The following is a 21,092-nucleotide window of genomic DNA, read 5'->3' as shown; positions in this document are numbered from 1 at the left end:
ACCTTGTGTGCCCTACTCAGACACCTAACATGAGCAGCTTTCACCTGTAGGAACAAGTCAATAGCTCATAAGGCTCGATGAATTTTTGAAGCTGTCGTCACACCTCTTCCTCACCCTGACCAATCACCCAGAGCCAAACTTTCAGAAAGGTGATTAGATGGAAGGCCCACACCACTGACCAGTTTCAGACCTAATAAGAAGTCATAAGTCCCCTAATTACCCATCCTTCTTTGTATTGAGCAATGTTCCTTGGGTGACAGTCAGAATCTATCCACGGTGTCTTTCTCTCAATTCTCTGCTGTAGTACAATCCTTCTGTAAAACAGGAAAAGGAAACATGATTTCCTCCAACTCCCTCTCCTTTGATAAAGGGGCTGACTCCTCAGTTACAGACTGTTCCACAGTGGTACCAATCTGCTATTTCCTGGTTTGAGGTATCAGATGCAAGCCCTTTTTCCTCACTTGACTGTCACATTCCATCTGCTTAAAGCATAGATACTGAATGGTGTCCAAGAGCAGACAATGTGGCAACTTTCTTTCCTCCATCCAGATCCCCATCTTCCAGGAAGCCTGAGGATAATAGAAAAACAGTCGGGAAGAGTGTAAAATGGGCTATCAATTCAAGATGAGTTCGTATCTGACTGGTAAAGATTAGTTCAACCCTCAGAGTATCTAGTAAGGTAATACTCACGAGATATGTTAATTTAGTTAAGATTTGAAATTTCTTTAATTGCTTTCAGAAATTATGTGAAGAAAATATGAGGAAAATATTGCTTCAGTGCAGCTGTTTGAAGACTTATGGTTTATCCCGCGAAATTAGATCATTGCATTTATTCAGACTGCACATCCCATTTCAGCCATCAGCTGCAGCACTGAGCAAATTTATTAAATCCAAGCTCAGGTTTTTGGCAAAGACAAAACCTTCAGCTAAAATCTTTAAAGAAGATATTAAAAGACATTCAAATAAATTTCTCCATGTATTAAAGTTGAGTTGCTATGGTGTTGGATTACCAGTTCAGAGACTGAGAGTTCAAATCCAACAACAGGATGTTACATAAACAGATTTACAGTGAGAAACAGGCATTCCACTCAATTGGTCCATCCAAGAGTTTGCACTTCACACCATCCTCCTCTTACTCCTCTTCATCTCATCCTATCAGCAGATCTTCTGTTCCTTTCTCCCTCATATGCTTGTCTGGTTTCCCCTTTAAAAGGTATCTCTGTTCTTCACCTCAATCCCTGCATGCTGCGAAGGGGAATATAACATACTTTGGAATTTGAGGAAACAACTAAACAAAAAAGAATACTTTCAGTTTGTCAAAGAACCCCAAATATTGACCTTTAAGGAAAGAGAACCTGCTACAACTGCTATGAATGGGCTTTATGTGACACCAGTGCCACACAACATGGTTGACTCTGCACTATCCTCTGAAGTGGCTGAGCAGACAATGATAAACAATCAAGACAATGTTCAAATGATAAGAGGAAAATCAGATAGATCTGTATCAATAAAGTGAAGATGGTCTCAGTCCAGTGAAATCTATAAAGTCTCTCTTACCAAGGTCTGAGGACATGTCCCCAGGTCAGTAGAGCTGCCCTTGTCCTTCCAGGTGGTAGAGCTTGCAAGCGTGAAAAGTGCTTTTGGAGGAGCAATGTTCAGTTGCTGCAAAGCATCAGTGCTGCAGAAGGTACACATTGCTGCTACTGCCATTTCACTATTTGAAAATGTGTCAGTGCGTTAGATGGTGAGTCAGTCAAAAGGCCGAATTGTCCGATCACATGAAACAGAGGTTCACTGCCTCTCCTCCAACCTAGTTTACTGCATCTGGTGCTCCCGTCATGGTCTTCTTTACATTGGTGAGATCAAACATAAACTAAGAGAACGTTTCACCAATCATTTCAGTCTGACCTCCCAGTCACCACCCATTTCAACTCCCCTTCCCACTCCCTCTCCAACATGTCCAGCTTAAGCCTCCTCAATTGCCACAGTGAATCAGACCGCAAATCAGAGGAACAACACCTTACCTTCCGCCTGGGCAGCTTACAGCTTGGAGGACTCAACATTGAGTTCTCTAATTTCACATAACCTGACTCCCTTTCCAGGCCTCCTCCCTTCCATTCCAGCACCTACTGACCTTTCCTCCCATCAACCAACCAGATCGTACCCACCACCTATATTAATCTATCACTACCTCATCATTCTGACCCTTTCCCCACTTACCTTTATCTACAGTTCGCCTACCCCCCACCTCCATCCTTGAAGAAGGGTTATACCAAAAACATTGACTTCTGCACCACCTGACGCTGAATGGTTTTTTGTGTTCCTCCTGCTTGCCAACTTTGTCCTGAATGATGTCAAACTTCTTGAATGTCATTGGAGCTGTATGCATCTAGACAAGTGGAGAGACACACTCCTGACTTGTGCCTTGTAGATGGTGGACATGCTCAGGTGGTTAGTTACTCACCACAGAATTCCTAGTGTCTGACCTTGTATTAATACATTTGTGCATGTTCGGCTTCTGGTCAATAAAAGATAAAGTCGCCACAGTCGCAGAGGATCATAAGGCTGCACTCTCATTAGAGATAAAGAAGACTGTTGGTGGTTTAAACTGTGGGTCACTACACCTTAGTCAAGGGGTGAGGTTGAGAAGACAAGACCTTCATTGTAACTTTAGTTGGTAAAGGAAATGAATCTGCACAGTTGACATCACACTGCCATCGAGCCAAGTGAGCTTCCCAATCCTCTGCTGGTCAGTGGTAACTCCCATGACATATATTGATAGAATTCAGTGACAGCAATACCATTAAATGCCCAGGGTAATGGTAAGATTCTCTATTCTTGGAGAGGTCATTGCATAACATCTGTGTAGTGCAAATGTTACTTGCCATTCATAAACTCAAATCTTAATTGTATCCAGCTTTTGCTGCAAGTGGACTCAGACTGCTTCAGGTCTGAGGAGTTGTGAATGATGCTGGACAATAGTGAGGCAAAGGCCGAGTGGTGCTACCACTGAACTGTTAACCCAGAAACCCAAGTACAATCTGGGGATCCAGGTTCAATAAATATCTGGAATTAAGAGGTGCTCCTGTTTAGAGGTATTTTCAATGTTGGAGCTGATTGCTGAGAGAGAAAATGTGGGAGGATCCATGAGCCTGCACAATTGACTGCCTTTGCAGTTTGGTTTCAGGTATCTCTGGACGTCAGAGTTGTTCTAAGAAAAATAAACAGTGAAACTCACAGCTGATCTTGGAGAATTCAGAGCAGGGGAACAGCTAAGTAGCTTTTTTTCCCCAAAGTGTAACCTTACTTTTTTTGTAAATCTACAATAATGAGTAGAGTGGGATTCTTTTGATTATTTTGTTGAGATCTGTCTCTTGATTACACTTTAAAAATATAAAACATATGTACTAATTTATCCTGGAGCAGTGATTTTACAGCAGTAAGATTATGTTTTTGTTTTGGTCTGTAGATTATTAAGGTGCAAAAATGGCCGTTAGTAGAGTGATGTATTGAATATGGAAGGTTAAGGAAAATTTAAATGTTCCTGATTATCATATCTGCAGGAAGTGTATTTGGTTGCAAATCCTATCAGTTTGCATGGATTGTTGGAGCATTAGAACCAATGAGGAATTAACAAGAGCAAGGGGGTATGACAGATAGGAGTTTCAGAAAAGGTAGAGAAACTACAGATACAGTCGGGAAGATGGGTTAGCTCCAGGAAAGGTTGGAGAAGTGAGCAGTAGTGCAGGAGTCTCCTGTGGCTACCCCCATCTCAAAAGTATGCTGTTTTGGAAAATGTAGGGGGTAATGGACTCTCAGGGGGATGTAGCACTGACAGCCCAGTTTCTGGCACCAAGAATGGCTCTAATGTAACAAGGGGTACAGCAGGTTGCAAGTGACTGATTGCGATAGGGGAGTCTCAAGTCAGAGCCACAGGCAGACATTTCTGCGGCTAACAAAGAGACATCAGAATAGTGTGTTGCCTCTTTGGAACCAGGTTCAAGGATATCCTGGAGGGGGTGCAGAACAATCTTAAAGGGGAGAGGATCAGCAGGAGGTCATTATACACAATGGGACTAACGATATACAAAGAGAAAAGGACAAGATTCTTAGGAGAAAACATAGAAAATTAGGCAGGAACTTAAGAAGTAGGTCATCAAGGGTAGTAATATCTGGATTACACCTGGTCCCATGAGCTAGTGAAAGTACAAATAGGAGGATAGAATAGATGAATGCGTAGCTGAGGAGCTGGTGCAGGGGAGAAGGATTCACATTTGTGGATCATTGCAATTTCTTCTGGGGTAAAAGTGACCTGTATAAGGAGGACAGATTGTACCTGAATTGTATTGGTGGGGAGATTTGCTAGAACTGCTCAGGAGGATTTAACTAGTTGGGGGGATTGGGAGAGTTGGTAAGGTTGGGGGTGGGGTCAAGGAAATAGTGAGAAAAGAGATCAGTCTTGAGACTGGGGCAGTTGGGAAAACGTGCAAGTCAGACAATCAGGGCAGGTAGGAACAAAGCAGAGAATGGGATGGGATTGATAAATTAAACTGCATTTATTTCAATGCAACAGGCAAGGCAGATGAAATCAGGGCATGGTTGGGAAGGTGGGTCTAGAATATCATAGCAGTTACATAAATGTAACTCAGGGATGAACAGGACTGGCAACTTAATGTTCTGGAGTATAGATGCTATAGGAAGGATAGAAAGGCAGGCAAAAAAGGAGGGGAAGTGGTGTTTTTGATTAGGGATAATATTATAGACATACTTAGGAAGATATTCCTGGAGGTATTTCAAGGGAGGTTATTTGGATGGAACTGCGAACTAAGAAAGGAATGATCACCTTGTTGGGATTGAACTATAGACCTTCCCAATAGTTAGCATGAAATTGAGAAGCAAATTTGTAAGAAGATTTCCGTTATCTATAAAAATAATAGGGTGGCAATGCAGGCAATTTTAATTTTCCAAACATTGACTGGGACTTCCATAATATTAAGGGCTTGGATGGAGAGGAATTTGTTCAGTCTATACAAGAAAAGAATTCTGATTCAGTTTGTGGATGTACCTACTGGAGAAGGAGCAAAACTTAACCTACTCTTGGGAAATAAGGCAGGGCAGATGACTGAGGTGTCAGTGGGAGAGCATTTTGGGGCCAGTGATCATAAAATAGTAATGGAAAAGGATAGACTGGATCTAAAAATTAAAAGTTCTAAATTGGACAAAGGCCAATTTTGACAGTATTAGGCAAGGACTTTCAAAAGTTGACTGGGAGCAGATGTTCGCAGGTAAAGGGACGGCTGGAAATTGGGAAGCCTTCAAAAATGACATTACGAGAGTCCAGAGACAGTATGTTCCTGCAGGGGTGAAAGACAAGGCTGGTAGATGTAGGGAATGCTGGATTACCAGAGGAAATGAGGTTTTGGTCAAGGAATAGGAAGCATATATCAGGTACAGACAGCAGGGATCAATGAATCCCTGGAAGAGTTTAAAGGCATTAGGAGTATACTTGAGAGAAATCAGAAAGACAAAAAGGTCACATGAGCTTTGGCAAATAGGGTTAAATACATAACATAATGTGAGTGTCAATGAGCAGATTATGTAATTGTCATTTGATATCATTGTTAATAACATCCTCCATCACTTTGCTAATTGTTTGAAAGTAGGTTGAGGAGATGGTGATTGGCCGTGTTGGGTTAGTCTTTTTGTGGACAGGACACAGCTGGGTGATTTTCCATTTTTCCAGGAAGGTGCCAGTGCTGTAGCTATACTGAAGCAACTTGGCTCGGGGTGCGGCTAGTTCTGGAGCACACATGTTCAGTACTGTTGCTCATAGCCTTTGGAGTGTCCAGTGCCTTCAGCCAAGTATCATTTGGAGTGAACTGAATTGACTGAAGGCTGGCTTCTTTGATGCCGGCAAACTCAGGAGGACACGGTGATCAAGCATTCACTCAGTACTTCTGGATCCAGAGAGATACAATTGTTCCAGCCTTTTGCATTGATATGCTCTACTCTCCCATTATTGGAAATGGGGATATTTTTGGAGTCTTGCTGATTGCATGCTACTTTCACTGTTTGGTGTGCATGTGTTCCCGTGTTGTAGCTATACCAGCTTGCTACCAAATCTTAAAACATGCCTACTGTTACTTCTGGCATGCTCTCCTGCATTATTCATTGAATCAGGTTTGAACATTGAACAGGTTGTAACTGAATACGATTCTGCTGTTGCTGATGTTCTACAGTGCTTCAGTTTCTAGTTTTGAGTTGCGAGACCTATTTTAAACTTCTCTCATTTAGTATAGTGGTTATGTCATTCAACACGCTGAACAGCATCCACAATGTGAACATAAGAAATATGAGCAGGGGTAGGCCATCTGGCCTGTCAAGTCTGCTTCACCATTCAATAAGATAATGGCTGATCTTTTTGTGGACAGTGGAGGGACATCAACCTCTAAAACGACTTTGCAGTGATCACTCCTACAGATATTGTCAGGCACAGATGCATTTTCTACAGGTAGACTAGTGAGGACAAAGTTTTATACGTATATTTTGTACACTAACACCAACCACCACTGTGTAGGCTGGATCGCAATCAATGACGAGGCAGAATACAGGAAAGAGATAGAATGCTTGGTGGCATAGTGTAAAGATAGCAATCTCTCCCTTAATGTTAGCAAAACGAAAGAACTTGTTATTGACTTCAGGAAGAAAGATAGAGGGCTAGCTCCTATCTAAGTCAATGGAGCTGAGGTGGAGATGGTCCGATCAAGTCCCTGAGAGTGACGATCACCAACGATCTGTCCTGCTGCAACCCATGTTGATGTGACGGTCAAGAAAGCACAACAACTCCTCTACTTCCTCAGGAGCCTAAGAAAATTTGGCATTACCAATTTTTATAGATGCACCATAGAAGCATGCTACATGGATGCATCACAGCTTGGTACAGTAACTACCTGGACTGTAGGACTGGTGTTTTTCTTACAGGACTGTAAAAAAAAAATTCCAGAGAGTTGTGAACTTAGCCCAGTCCATCATGCAGGTCATCCTCTCATCCACTGATTTTATCAATATTTCTCGTTGCCTCAGAAAGGCACCCAACATAATCAAAGACTCCTCCCACCCCATTATAACCTCTTCCATTGGGCAGAAGATACAAAAGTTTAAACACCCATTCCAACAGATTCAAGAACTGCTTCTTCCTCACTGTTATTTGACTTCTGAATGGACTTGTCATTCTTCAAATTTAAATGCTGACCTCATTCTTTATGCACCTTTGCTGCAGCTGTAACACTGTATTCCTCAATCTGTTCTATGCCTGTAGTACATGCATTAAATTTTTCACTGTGACAATGATAACAATAAATCAAATAATAAATCATATCAATCTCATTTATTATTAAGGTGAGGTCAAGTACTCTGTTGGTTGCTTCACTATCTACTGTAGACTCAGTCGACTGTCACAGAGTTAAACAAGACAAACAAACCCTTCTGCCCAACTTGTCCATGCTGACTGGGTTTCCTAAATTGAACTAGGCCAATTTGCCTGTGTTTGGCCTGTATTCCTCCAAACCTTTCCTATCCGCGTATCTGCCTAAATGTTAATTACCTGTTGCAACTGTACTCACCTCCACCACTTCCTCTGGCAGCACATTCCATATATGCACCACCCTCTGTATGAAAAAAAGGTGTCCCTCAGGTCCCTTTTAAATTTTTCCCTCTCACCTTAAACTTATACCGTCTGGTTTTTGACTCCCCTACCCTGGGAAAAAGACCTTCGCTATTTATATTATCTACGTCCCTCATGATTTTATAAACCTCAAAAAGTCACATCTCAGTCTCCTACACCCCAGGGGGAAAAAAGTCCCAGCCTATCCAGACTGTCCTTATAACTCAAACCTTCCAGTTCAGCAATATTCATGTAAATTTTTTTTGCACCCGTTCCAGTTTAATAACATTCTTCCTATAGTAGGGGCGACCAGAGTTATATGCAGTACGCCAAATGTGGCCTTACCAATGGCATGTAACAGCCCTAACATGATGTCCCAACTTCTGTACTCAATGCTCTGACCAATCAAGGCAAGTGTGCCAAATGCCTTTTTCAGCATCCTGTCTGTTATGCCACTTTCAAGGAATTATGTAATTATACCCATAGGTCTCTCTGTTCAACAACATTCCCAAGGGATGCCCTGCCCTGGTTTGTCTTATCAAAATGCAACATCTCACATTTACCTAAATTAAACTCCATCTGCCATTTTTTAGCCCACTTGCCCAATTGATCAAGATCCAGTTATACTCTTAGATAACCTTCTTCATAGTCCACCACACTATCACTTTTTGTGTCATCGGCAAACTTACTAACCATGTCTCCTAAATTCACATCCAAGTTGTTTATACAAGTGACAAACAAGAATGGATGCAGCACCAAACCTTGTGGCACACCACTGGTCACAGGCCTCCAGTCTTAACAACAACCCTCGACCACCTATCTCTGTTTTGGACCATCAAGCCATTTTTTTGATCCAATGTATAGCTCCCCTGGATCCCTTGTGACTGAATCTTACAAACCAGAAAAGTCCATGGAAATAACGTCTATCATTCTTCCTTAGTCTCTCTTCAAAAAACTTAATCATGTTTGTGAGACATGATTTCCCCCACATAAAACCATGCTGACTATCCCTAACCAATAGCTGTTTTTTCAAAATGCACCTCGATCCTCTCTCTCAGAATTCCCTCCAAAAACCTACCCACTACTGATATCAGGCTTACTGGTCTGCAATTCCCTGGTTTTTCCTTACAGCTGTTATTAAATAATGGCACAACATTCGCCACCCTCCAGTCTTCCAGTTCCTCACCCATGACAGCCAATGATACAAATATCTCTGCTTGGGCTCTGCAATTTCTACCCCAGCTTCCCACAATGCCCTGGGATACACTTGATCAGATCCTGGGGATTTATCCACCTTGCAAGGTTTGTAGTTCAGGTTGAGGTTTAGGGTGTAGCTTTGCTCGCTGAGCTGTAGGTTTGATATCCAGACGTTTCACTACCTGGCTAGGTAACATCATCAGTGGCGACCTCCAAGTGTAGCGAAGCTGTTGTCTCCTGTTTTTTATTTATAGGTTTGTCCTGGATGGAGTTCCTGGGGTTTGTGGTAATGTCATTTCCTGTTCGTTTTCTGAGGGGTTGATAGATAGCATCTAGGTCTATGTGTTTGTTTATAGCATTGTGGTTGGAGTGCCAGGCCTCTAGGAATTCTCTGGCATGTCTTTGCTTAGCCTGTCCCAGGATAGATGTGTTGTCCCAGTTGAATTGGTGTTTTTTTTCAGCTGTGTGTAGGGCACGAGGGAGAGAGGGTCATGTCTTTTTGTGGCTAGCTGGTGTTCGTGTATCCTGGTGGCTAACTTTCTTCCTGTTTGTCCTACGTAGTGTTTGTGGCAGTCCTTGCATGGAATTTTGTAAATGATGTTGGTTTTGTCCATGGGTTGTACTGGGCCTTTTAAGTTTGTTAGTTTTTGTTTGAAAGTTGGTGGGTTTGTGTGCTACTCGGATTCCGAGTGGTCTTAGTAGTCCGGCTGTCATTTCTGAAACTTCTTTGATGTATGGTAAGGTGGTTAGGGTTTCTGGCTGTGTTTGGTCTGCTTTTCGTGGTTTGTTCTTGAGGAGTCTGCGGACTGTATTTTTTGAGTATCCGTTCTTCTCGAATGCGTTGTATAGGTGGTTCTCCTCTGAACAAACAGCCCTACCAACCATCAAACCAAAAATCTGGGTCCACTACGTAGATGACACCTTTCTCATCACAAAACAAAACAAGATAGAAGAGACATTCAACATCATCAACGACACCCTCACGGGCATAAAGTTCACCACGGTGGAAGAAAACGACAACAAACTCGCATTCCTGGACGTCACAGTCGAAAGAAAGGACAACGGAGAACTACAAACCTGCGTATACAGAAAACCGACAAACACTGACCAAATACTTAACTACACCAGCAACCATCCCAACACACACAAACAAAGCTGTATCAGAACAGTATTCCAACGAGCCACCACACACTGCAGCACAGACGAACTTCAGAAAACAGAGGAGAACCACCTATACAACGTATTTGAGAAGAACGGATACTCAAAAACTACAGTCCGCAGATTCCTCAAGAACAAACCACGACAAGCAGACCAAACACAGCCAGAAACCCTAACCACCTTACCATACATCAAAGAAGTAGCCCTACACACGGATGAAAAAAACCATTAATTCGACTGGGACAACACATTTATACTGGGACGCTAAGCAAAGACATGCGAGAGAATTCCTAGAGGCCTGGCACTCCAACCACAACGCCATAAACAAACACATAGATCTAGATACCATCTATCAACCCCTCAGAAAATGAACAGGAAATGACATCACCACAAACCCCAGGAACCCCACCCAGGACAAAACATATAAATAGAAAGCAGGAGACAACAGCTTCGCTTCACTTGGAGATTGCCACTGATGATATTACCTAGCCAGGTAATGAAATGTCTGGATATCAAACCTACAGCTCAGCGAGCAAAGCTAGACCCTAAATTTATCTACCTTCTTGTGTTTTAAGACCCGCAGCACCTCCTCTTCTGTGACGTGGACTCTTTTTCATCACAATTTATTTCCCTGAGTTCCCCAGCTTCCATGTCTCTCTCCACAGTAAATACTGATGTGAAATACTTATTTAGGATCTCAAACATCTCCTGTGGCTCCACACATACATGACTTTGTTGATCTTTAAGGGGTCCCAACTCTCCCTAGTTACTCATTTGCTGTTAATGTACTTGTTGAATCTCTTTGGATTCTCCTTCACCTATCTGCCAAAGTTACCTGCTGTCCCCTTTTTGCCCTCCTGATTTCCCTCTGAAGTGTACTCCTTCATCCCCATACACCTCAACAGATTCACTTCATCCCAGCTGTCTACACCTGACATATGTTTTTTCCTTGACTAGAGCCTCAGTATCTCTAGTCATCCAATGTTCCCAACTCCTGATAATCTTGCCCTTCGCTCTAATAGGAACACACTGTCCCTGAACTCTCATTACCTCGCTTTTGAGAGTCTCCCACTTGTCAGATGTCCCTTTCACCTGCAAACAGCCTGTCCCAATCAACTTTTGAAAGTTCCTGTCTAATACGATCAAAATTAGCCTCGCCTCAATTTAGAGCATTAACTTGTAGCCTATCCTTTTCAATAACTACTTTAAAATTAATAGAATTATGGTCACTGGTCCCAAAGTGCACCCACACTAACATCTCAGATACTTGCCCTGCCTTATTTCTTAAGTAGTAGTTCAGGTGTGCCCCTTCTCCAGTTGGGCTTTCTATGTATTGATTGAGAATTTTTTCTTGACATCTTAAATTCCTTCCCACCCTCGCCCTTAACTCTCTGGCAGTCTCGTTCCTGATGAGAAAGGCTTATGCCCAAAACGCCAGCTCTCCTGCTCCTCAGATGCTGCCTGACCAGCTGTTGCTTTTCCAGCGCCACATTTTGAGTATGGCAGTCTCAGTGTATGTTTGGAAAGTTGAAATTCCCTACTATTACACCCTTATTATTCTTACAGCTACCTGCATTCTCCCTACATATTTACTCAATTTTCTGCTGACTACTGGGGGACTTGTAGTACAATCCCTTCAAAGGAATGACTCCCTTCTTATTTCTCAGTTCCACCCATGTTGCTTTACCGGATGATCCCCCAGGAATATCTCTAAGGATTGCTGTGATGTTTTTTTCCAAATCAAAAATTCCATTCCCCCTCTCTCTTGATTCTCATTTTATCCTTCCTGTAGCATTCGTACCCTGGATCACTGAGCTGCCAGTCCTATTCCTCCCTTAGCCATGTTTCTGTAATAGTTATAATATCCCAGCCCCATGTTCCCATCCATGCACTCAGTTCCTCTGCCTAACCTGTCAGGCCTCTTGCATGGAAATAAATGCAGTTTAATTCATCAGGGAGGACAAAGTGAGGATTGAAGATGCCAGGAGTGGGGTGAGGGTTGGTGGGGTGAGGGTTGGTGGGGTGGGGGGGGGGGTGGGTTGGGGGTGGGTCATGGATCTGACAAGGGAGTGCTGGGAGTGGGGTGAGGCCTCCTTCTCCAAAGACCACAATTTGCCCTCTCACGTGGTAGACTATGCCCTCCAGCACATCTCATCCACTTCCTGCACCTCCAGCCTTGAATCCACCCCCCCCCACATCTCCCACCCCCAACATAAGGACAGAACGCCCCAGGTCCTCACCTTCCACCCCACCAACCTCCACATACTACATCACATCATCCTCCGTCACTTCTGCTACCTACCCCACCACTAGGGATATATTTCCCTCCCCACCCCTTTCAACATTTCTGAAAGACCATTCCCTCCACGACTCTTTTACCAGATCCATGCCCTCACCCCACTCCTTGCACCTTCCCCTGACACCGCAGGAAGTGCAAAACCTGCACCCCAAATTCCCCACCACCACTACTTTCCAAGGCCCCAAAGCATCCTTCCACATCCGACAGAAGTTTACTACACCTCCACAAATGTCATCTACTATATCCATTGCACCCTCTACATCAGGGAGACAAAGTGCCAACTTGCAAATCGCTTCAGAGAACATCTCTGGGACACCTGCTCCAACCAACCCCACCGTGCCGTGGCTGAACACTTCAACTCCCCCTCTGACTTCACCAAGGGCATGCAGGTCCTGGGCCTCCTACATCACCAAACTCTAACCACCCACCACCTGGAGGAAGAATGCCTCATCTTCCGCCTTGGGATTCTGCAACCACATGGAATTAACGTGGATTTCACCAGTTTCCTCATTTCCCTTCCCCCCACCTTATTCCTGTCCCAAACCTCCAACTTGACACCGCCCTCTTGACCGGTCCATTGCCTTTCTCATCTATCCACTTCACCCATCACCTTTTCCCCCACCTTCACCTACCTATTGCATTCTCAGCTACCTTCCCCCCTTCCTCCCCAGCCCCAACTCCCTCCCATTTATCTCTCAGCCACCCAGCCCACAAGCCTCATTCCTGATGAAGGACTTATGCCCGGAACATCAATTCTCCTGCTCCTTGGATGCTGCCTAACTTGCTGTTCTTTTCCAGCACCACATCCTTGAGTTTAATTCATCAGTTCTAACAAGTAGGTACATTTTGGGGCGGCACAGTGGTTAGCACTGCTGCCTCACAGCACCAGGGTCCCAGTGTCTACGTGGGTTTCCTCCCACAATCCCAAGATGTGCAGATCAGGTGAATTGGCCATGCTAAATTTCCCATAGTCTTAGGTGCATTCGTCAGATGGAAATGGGTCTGGGTAGGTTACTCTTTGGAGGGTCGGTGTGGACTGGTTGGGCAGAAGGGCCTGTTTCCACACTGCAGCAATTCGAATTTAATTCAGATTTAGCCAATTAGTAGTGGTGCTACCAAGCCACTCCTGGTGTTGGACATTGAAATGCCTCAACCAGAATACATTCCATGCCTTTGCTACACTCACTGCATTGTTCAGATAATGTTCAAACAGAGAAATATACAAAATTCAAGCGGTAATAGGCCATCTGGCTGATTAAGCCTACTCCACCAGTCAACACAATCAAGCCTGATTGTCTATTTTAACATCATACTCTTACTCTTCCCCCTGTACTCCTGAACACATTAAGCCTCTGGAAACTTATTTCTTTCTTAAGCATGATTCAGTGACTCAGCTTTCACAGACTTCTGTGATAGAGAATTATACAGATTCAGCACTCTCTAAGTGAAGACATTTCTCATCTTTGTCCAAAATAACTGCCGTGTATCATAAGAACATGACACCTTGCTTTGTACCCCTTACCTCCCCAGCTCAGGAAAACACCATTCATGCATCCTATGTGTCCAGCCTCATCAGAGTTATACACTTTAAAGAAATCTCCACTCATTCTCCTAAACCCCAGTGAATACAGGCCAAGTCGACACAACCTTTCCTCCTATGACAAACCTGTCATCCAAGGAATTAGTCTGGTAAACCTTCACTATACTCCCTCTATGACAAGTGTATCCTTTCTCAAGAGATGACCAATATGCCATTATGGTCTTGCGAAGACACTGTACAGCTTCATTAATACTTCTTGCTCCTATGCAATGTTGGCCAACAAGCCATTCGCCTTTCTAACTGCTTGCTGCGTCTACATGCTTGTGACCGGTGTCAGAAGACCCCCAGCTTCATTCACGCATCAATACTTCCCAGTATATCACCATTTAAATCATATTCCATTCTAATGTCACTGTACTTTGCACCAAAAGTAGACAACTTTGTACTTTTGCACACTACACTGCATCTTACACTCACTCAACTTGTCTAAATAGCCTTCAAATGTCTTTATTCCTGCATAATTCAAAATTCCTCATCATTCGAAATCCACCTAATTTTGTTTCACCAGTATACTTGGAAAAATTCTCTCTAATGTATGCAGTGGTATTATGAATAGCTGGGGCCCAAACACTAATCTCTGTGGTACCCCACTGGTCAACACATTCCACGCTGAAAAAGATTATTTATTCCTATTCTCTGTTCCCTCTTTGCTGACCAATTCTCAATCCACATCAGCAAACTATCAACAATCCTACGTGCTTTGACTTTGCACAATAATTTCTTATGTGGAACTTTAACAAAAGTTTTCTGAAAATCCAAATACACCAATCTGTTCCTCAGAAAGCTCCAGTAGGCTCATGAAACACAAAAACATCACAATCCATGCTGATTTTGTGTAATCATGTTGGTATTTTCTAAATGCCCTGTTATCCTTTGTAATAGACTCTAGCGCTTTTCCTTCTACTGATGATAGGCTAACCGGTCTCTAACTTTACATTTTCTCACTCTTTTGTAAATAGTGAAGTTACATTTGCCACTAATTTACCAGGATAGTTCCAGAACCTACAGAATATTGAAAAAAACAGTGAATGCACTCATTATTTCCTTTATTATACTGGGAAGCAAATTATTTAGCCCTGGGGATTTATCAGCTTTTAGTCTGATTAATTTTTTCCAATGCTTTTTTTTCAAACGAATACTAATTTTGTTCAATTGCTCCTTCTCAATAAACCTTGCTTCCCTACCATTTTTGGGAAGTCACTTGTGTCTTCTTTTGGAAACACAGAACTAGTTACTTTAATTGCTATGCCATTTCCTTGTTCTCCATTATCAATTCTCCTATTTAAGTCTACAAGTCAACATTTGGTCTTCACTAATCATTTTTCCTCTTTTACATATAGAAGCTCTATGTACCTTGCAAGTTTATTCTCAATCTTTTTTTCACTCTTTATCAACCTCTGAATTTTAAATAGCTTGCAATCCTCAGGCTTGCTACTTTTTCCAGCAACTTTATATGTCTCCTCTTTGGAACTAAAATAAATTTCAATCTCATTTTTTGGACATTGTTGGGACACATTTCATATCATGTTATTTAATCCAAAAGAAAGATACAACAGTTGCAATATATGCATTTGTTCCTTAAATATTAACCATTACCATGTCTAACTTGTGTTACCTAATCTATTGCAGTCAACTCACCCCTCATAGCATAGTAGTTTCCTTTGTTCAAACTTAGAACTCAAATCTTGGATTGGAGTGTTTTATGAATTCTATAATTTAAAAAAACTGCAGATGTTGTAAATCAGAAATAACAACAGAAATTGCTGGATAAATTGAGCAGGTCCAGCAGTATTCATGGACAGAAAACAGAGTTAACGTTTCGGGTCCAGTGATTCCTACAGTCGCCATGACTATGCATCCTCACACTAATTCCTGTAAAGACTCTATTCCATTCTCCCAGTTTCTCCATCTCTGTTGCATCTGTTCCAATGATGACAGCCTCTTCAAGAGGCCCTCAGAAATGCCCACCTTTCTCCTCAACCAAGGATTCCCCATCATGGCGATTGATAGGGCCTTCAGCCATCTTCCACACTTCATCCCTCACTCCCTCTCTTCCCTCCCACAGCAGTGATGGGGTGCAACTGGCCCTCATTTACCTGCTCACCAGCATCCAGATCCAAAAGATCATTAGCTGCCATTTCCGTCTCCAGCAGGATGCCACCACCAGGCACATAATCCCCTCCCCTCCCTAGTCAACATTTCACAAGGACCATCCCCTTTGAGACACCTTGGTCCATTTCTCTGGCAGAGACCAAGGATTACAGCCAGTATAATCAGCAAAGAGGAGAGGGTGCCCTTTCTGTGAACTGCCAGATAGAATTTGGGAGGGAACATGGTCTCTTTTTTTAAAAAAAAGCCAGAGGATATCTAAAGACTTTGATAAAATTGTCCTTATGAGTCCTGCAAAAGAATTGCTGGAGGGAGCATTAACATTGATAGCTGGTTCAGAACTTCATGAAAACTCAGAAACAGCTTTTGTTGGTCACTCAGTTACAAATCAATGAAACTGAAAGAAGTGAAGCTGTTGGAAAGTACTCTCAATGTTGATCTGCTCTCTGCAAAACCAGTGACTCTGCACGTAGCAGCATGTAGAATATAACTCTGCCGTGAAATGTTCAGTTGTGTTAAAATTTAAGGGGAGATATCTTTTCTTTAGTTGTCAACAAGATATTGTTTAGTTGATTTGTTGAAGTAAAATTTTTAAAACTTTGAATTTGAGTGATTCCATACAATTGATCAAGGGGATTTTAAATCACAGTCTCTGCAGAGATTGTAATAATCTCAGCCAGCACCAGTAAAAATGGTTGTCTAGCAATTATCACACCACAGTTAATGGAATCTGCTGTGCATGCTACCTTGCAACTGTGACTACACTTCAAAAGTACTTCATTGAATGTAATGAGCTTTGTGACATCTGATGGTTGAGAAGACTCTATAAAATCCATTTTGTTTTTCATTTGAGGAGGTTACAGAGATAGAGTGGTTGGACTCTTGGGAGGGATTTGAAAGGACAGAAAACATCTAGATTCCAAAGCAGACATATCAGATAGTTTACAGCCCACAGGATGATAGCGAATTGCCAACACACTAACAGAACTCAACAAGAAATCAATCTGCCCCTTCTGCTTGTTCTGCAGACCCAGTACCTACTCCCTAGCTGGCAACACGTACTTTGTCTTGTCCTCAGGACTGTTTCATTTCAACTTTTACATCAATGATTTGGATATGTATATAGAAGGGATGGTTAGCAAGTTTGCAGATGATGCTAAAATTATTGGTGTTGTGGACAGTGAAGAAGGTTATCTCAGCACAACAGGACCTTGATCAGATAGGCCAATGAGCTGAGGAGTGGCAAATTTAGATAAATGTGAGGTGTTGCATTTTGGGAAGGCAAACCAGGACAGGTCTTATACAATTAATGGTAGGGCCCTGGGGAATGTTACTAAAGAGACCTAGAAGTAGAGGTGCATATTTCCTTGAAAGTGAAGTCACAGTGAGACAGAATGGTTTGACACACTTGCCTTCATTGGTCAGTGCATTGAGTATAGGAGTTGGGATGTCATGTTGCAGTATACAGGACATTGGCTCAGCCATTTTTAGAATATTGTGTTCAATTCTGGTCTCCTTGCTATAGGAAAGATGTTATTAAACTAGAAAGGGTTCAGAAAAGATTTATAAAGACATGGCTGGGATTGGAGTTCGAGGGAGTGACTGAATAGGCTAGGGCTTCTTTCCATGGAGCATTGGAGACTGAGGGATGGCCTTACAGAGGTTTATAAAATCATGGGCATGGACAGGGTGAATAGTCAAGGTCTTTTTATAAGGGGAGGGCACTCCAAAGCAAGAGAACATATGTTTAAGATGAAAGGGGAAAAATTAAAAAGCGATAGAAGATGGTGTGTATATGGAACTAGCTGCCAGAGGAAGTGGTGGAGGCTGGTACAGTTACAACATTTAAAAGGATGGGTACATGAATAGGAAAGTTTCAGAGGGATATGGGCCAAATGCTGGCAAATGTGACGAGATCAGTTTAGGATATCTGTTTGGCAATGGGGTCTGTTTCTATGTTTAGATTAGATTCCCCTACAGTGTGGAAACTGGCCCTTCGGCCCAACAAGTCCACATGGACCCTCCGAAGAGATCCACTCCCCTCTGATTGATGCACCTAACACTACGGACAATTTAGCATGGCCAATTCACCTGACCTGACATCTTTGGATTGTGGGAGGAAACCGGAGCACCCACAGAAAACCCACGCAGACACGGGGAGAATGTGCAAACTCCACACAGTCAGTCGCCTGAGGATGGAATTGAACCCAGGTCCCTGGCGCTGTGAGGCAGCAGTGCTAACCGCTGAGTCACCGTGCCGCCCATTGGAAAACAATATAGCTTGATGCCAACAGAGTGGGTTCAATTCCCATCACGGTTCAAGGTTACCATGAAGGAATCCCCTTCTCAACCTCTTCCCTCGCCCAAGGCCTGATGGCCCTCAGGTTAAATCACCACCGATCACTTATCTCTAAGGAAAGAGCAGCCCCTATGTTTTTATAAGACTTTGGCGACACAACATGACTCTTATAATATGAATCCTCAGACACTCTACATTTCCCAGAGAAATAAACCTCATCTTCTCATATTCAGGAAGAAGCCATCAACAAAACTCAGTCTGGTAATCAGAAGAGAAGTGTTTCTAATAAACGCACTCAATATCTAACACACAGCTCCAGTCAAACAGTTCAGCACAAAGCACCGAGTAAACAGCTCTCTCAGCTGGATCTTCTCACACAGCACAAGGGACATTTCCACCCCTGATTACCCACAGGATAGTCAGACTGCCTGAAGATTGGTGTGGATATTATGGGATACAATTTGTATAAAAGCTGCTCCTTCACTCACCATCTCCTCACTTGGTTTTCAGTCCCTATAGGAAGTGAACCAGCTCTGGAAGAGGAAGAGGAAAAATGGGCCAAGTGGGTGGGCTCTCTGATTGACGTCTCTCACAGTCAATCCAAATATTTCTGGAGCAACATGAGTTTCCCGAAACTTGGGGAAATGGAGTTAAAAATCACACAGCACCAGGTTATAGTCCAACAGGTTTAATTGGAAGCAACACCGGCATCTCCAAACCATGGGGAAATGGAGGTGACTCTGAGCAGCAGATCAGGTGGGGATTTAAACTTGTCATTGTCCGAGCTGAATAAATCCTCAGTTATTGCAGCTGCTTCTCAGTTCCACTGGTAAATGTTTGACAAAGATTTCTAGTGTGGGAATAGCATTCTACATCCTCGGAGATTTTCAAACTGACAAAGTGGGATGTGTATCCTTGGATGTGTTTGACAAGATCAGAAGCAGAAGATCCACAATATCCAAGGCAGTGATGTGCATTGGTGGATCTGCACATGCACAGGAGGGAGGGTCACAGGAGGATGGGTGACTACAGATGCTCGTGAAAGTGGAGGGAGCAAAAACAGAAACCTCATCAGGCTGGCATCATCTGAGGAGAGAAAGCAGAGCTAGCTGTTTCAGGTCCAGCACTCTTCTTCAGAGCTGATTGATTGGTATGGTATGCTGAAGATGGGTTGGGGGAAGGAGTTAACAATAGCTAGAGATGAAGCCCCCAGAGAGAGAAAGAAAAACAATTGAATTGACAAATGAACAAGTAAGGATCGGCACAGGGACCATTAGTAGCTGACAATGAGTTGTTTGTGGTACATTTAATGATAACATCTGGTGTTTGGGAGTTGGAGTATGGAAATGGGAGAAGGTGATCAGGCCCAAAAATTATTGAGCTTGCTATTGAATCCCAAAGGCTGCAGGATCCCCAAGTGGAGAATGAGATTCTGTTCTTCCAGCTTATGCTGAGCTTTGTTGGAGCACTAAACAGGTCCAAAGCAAAGATATTGGCCAGGGAACGTGGTAGTATGTTAAATCGGCAGGCAACAAACTGTCATTTTTGTAGACAGAACATAGGTGTTCTGCAAAGCGGTCATCCAGTCTGTATTATTTCCTCAATGTGGTGGGGGGCCTGGGATACCGGGGGGAGGTGGGGGGGAAGTAGTAAACAGACAGATGTTACATCTTCTGGGTAAATGCCGTGGGAATGGACCAGCATGTCCCAGAAAGAACGGTCCCTGTGGAAGGCTGAAAAGGGAAGAGAGAGGAATGTGAGGTTTTTGGTGCAGTCATCCTGCTGGACATGGTGGCGAATCATCTTTTCAATTTAGATGGTGGTGGGATGGTGGAAGAGGCCAAGCCTCATCCAATTGCTTTCATAGAAATGTACAGCACAGAAACAGACCCTTCAGTCCATCTCGTCCATGCTGACCAGATATCCCAACCCAATCTAGTCCCATTTGTCAGCACCCAGCCCATATCCCTCTAAAACCTTCCTATTCATATACCCATCCAGATGCCTTTTAAATGTTGTAATTGTACCAGCCTCCACCACTTCCCCTGGCAGCTCATTCCACACACGTACCACCCTCTGTGCAAAAAAGTTGCCCCTTGGGTCTCTTATTTCGTTCCCCTCTCACCCTCAGCCTATGCCCTCTAGTTCTGGACTCCCCCACCCCAGAGAAAATACTTTGCCTATTTGGAAGGAAGAAAGAGAGGGAGTGAGGTCTGAGGTACAGAAGATGGGCACGGCTGAGGGCTTTGTCCACCACAGACGGTTGAGGAAGAAGTGGCACAATCATATTAGTTGCGAAGATGACAGAGGAACTGGAGGATGGAAGGATGTTGTTGGTCAGAGTATGACAGAGGAGTTGTTGAACAGAGAATTCTTTGAGTTACAGAAGCACTGCCCGACATCCAGTTGCAACAAGTCATCTTGGACTTTAAACATTTACTTTGTTTTTCTCTCTCCTGGACCTGCTGAGTTTCTGCAGCACTTAGCTTTTATTTCAGGTTTTCAGCAACTGCGCAATTTTGATGAAAGGTCATCTCAGTCTAAAACGCTGTTTCTTTCCAGAGTTCCCTGACTTGATGCTGAAGATTTCCAGCAATTTTTGTTTTTAAAAAATTATTCAATGTTTTAAAAACATTGAAACACACTATTCCACCCAGTTCACCCCCACTCCCTCCCCCCTCAGATCTGAGTCTGAACAAAGATCTGTCCTTGTCCCCCCATCTATTTCTCATTCACATGCTGCTTCTGACCAAATCCGTCTGATTAC

The sequence above is a fragment of the Chiloscyllium punctatum genome, chromosome 30 (genome assembly GCF_047496795.1).
Source record: "Chiloscyllium punctatum isolate Juve2018m chromosome 30, sChiPun1.3, whole genome shotgun sequence".
NCBI classification, from domain to species: domain Eukaryota; kingdom Metazoa; phylum Chordata; class Chondrichthyes; order Orectolobiformes; family Hemiscylliidae; genus Chiloscyllium; species Chiloscyllium punctatum.
This window is presented reverse-complemented; position numbering follows the sequence as displayed.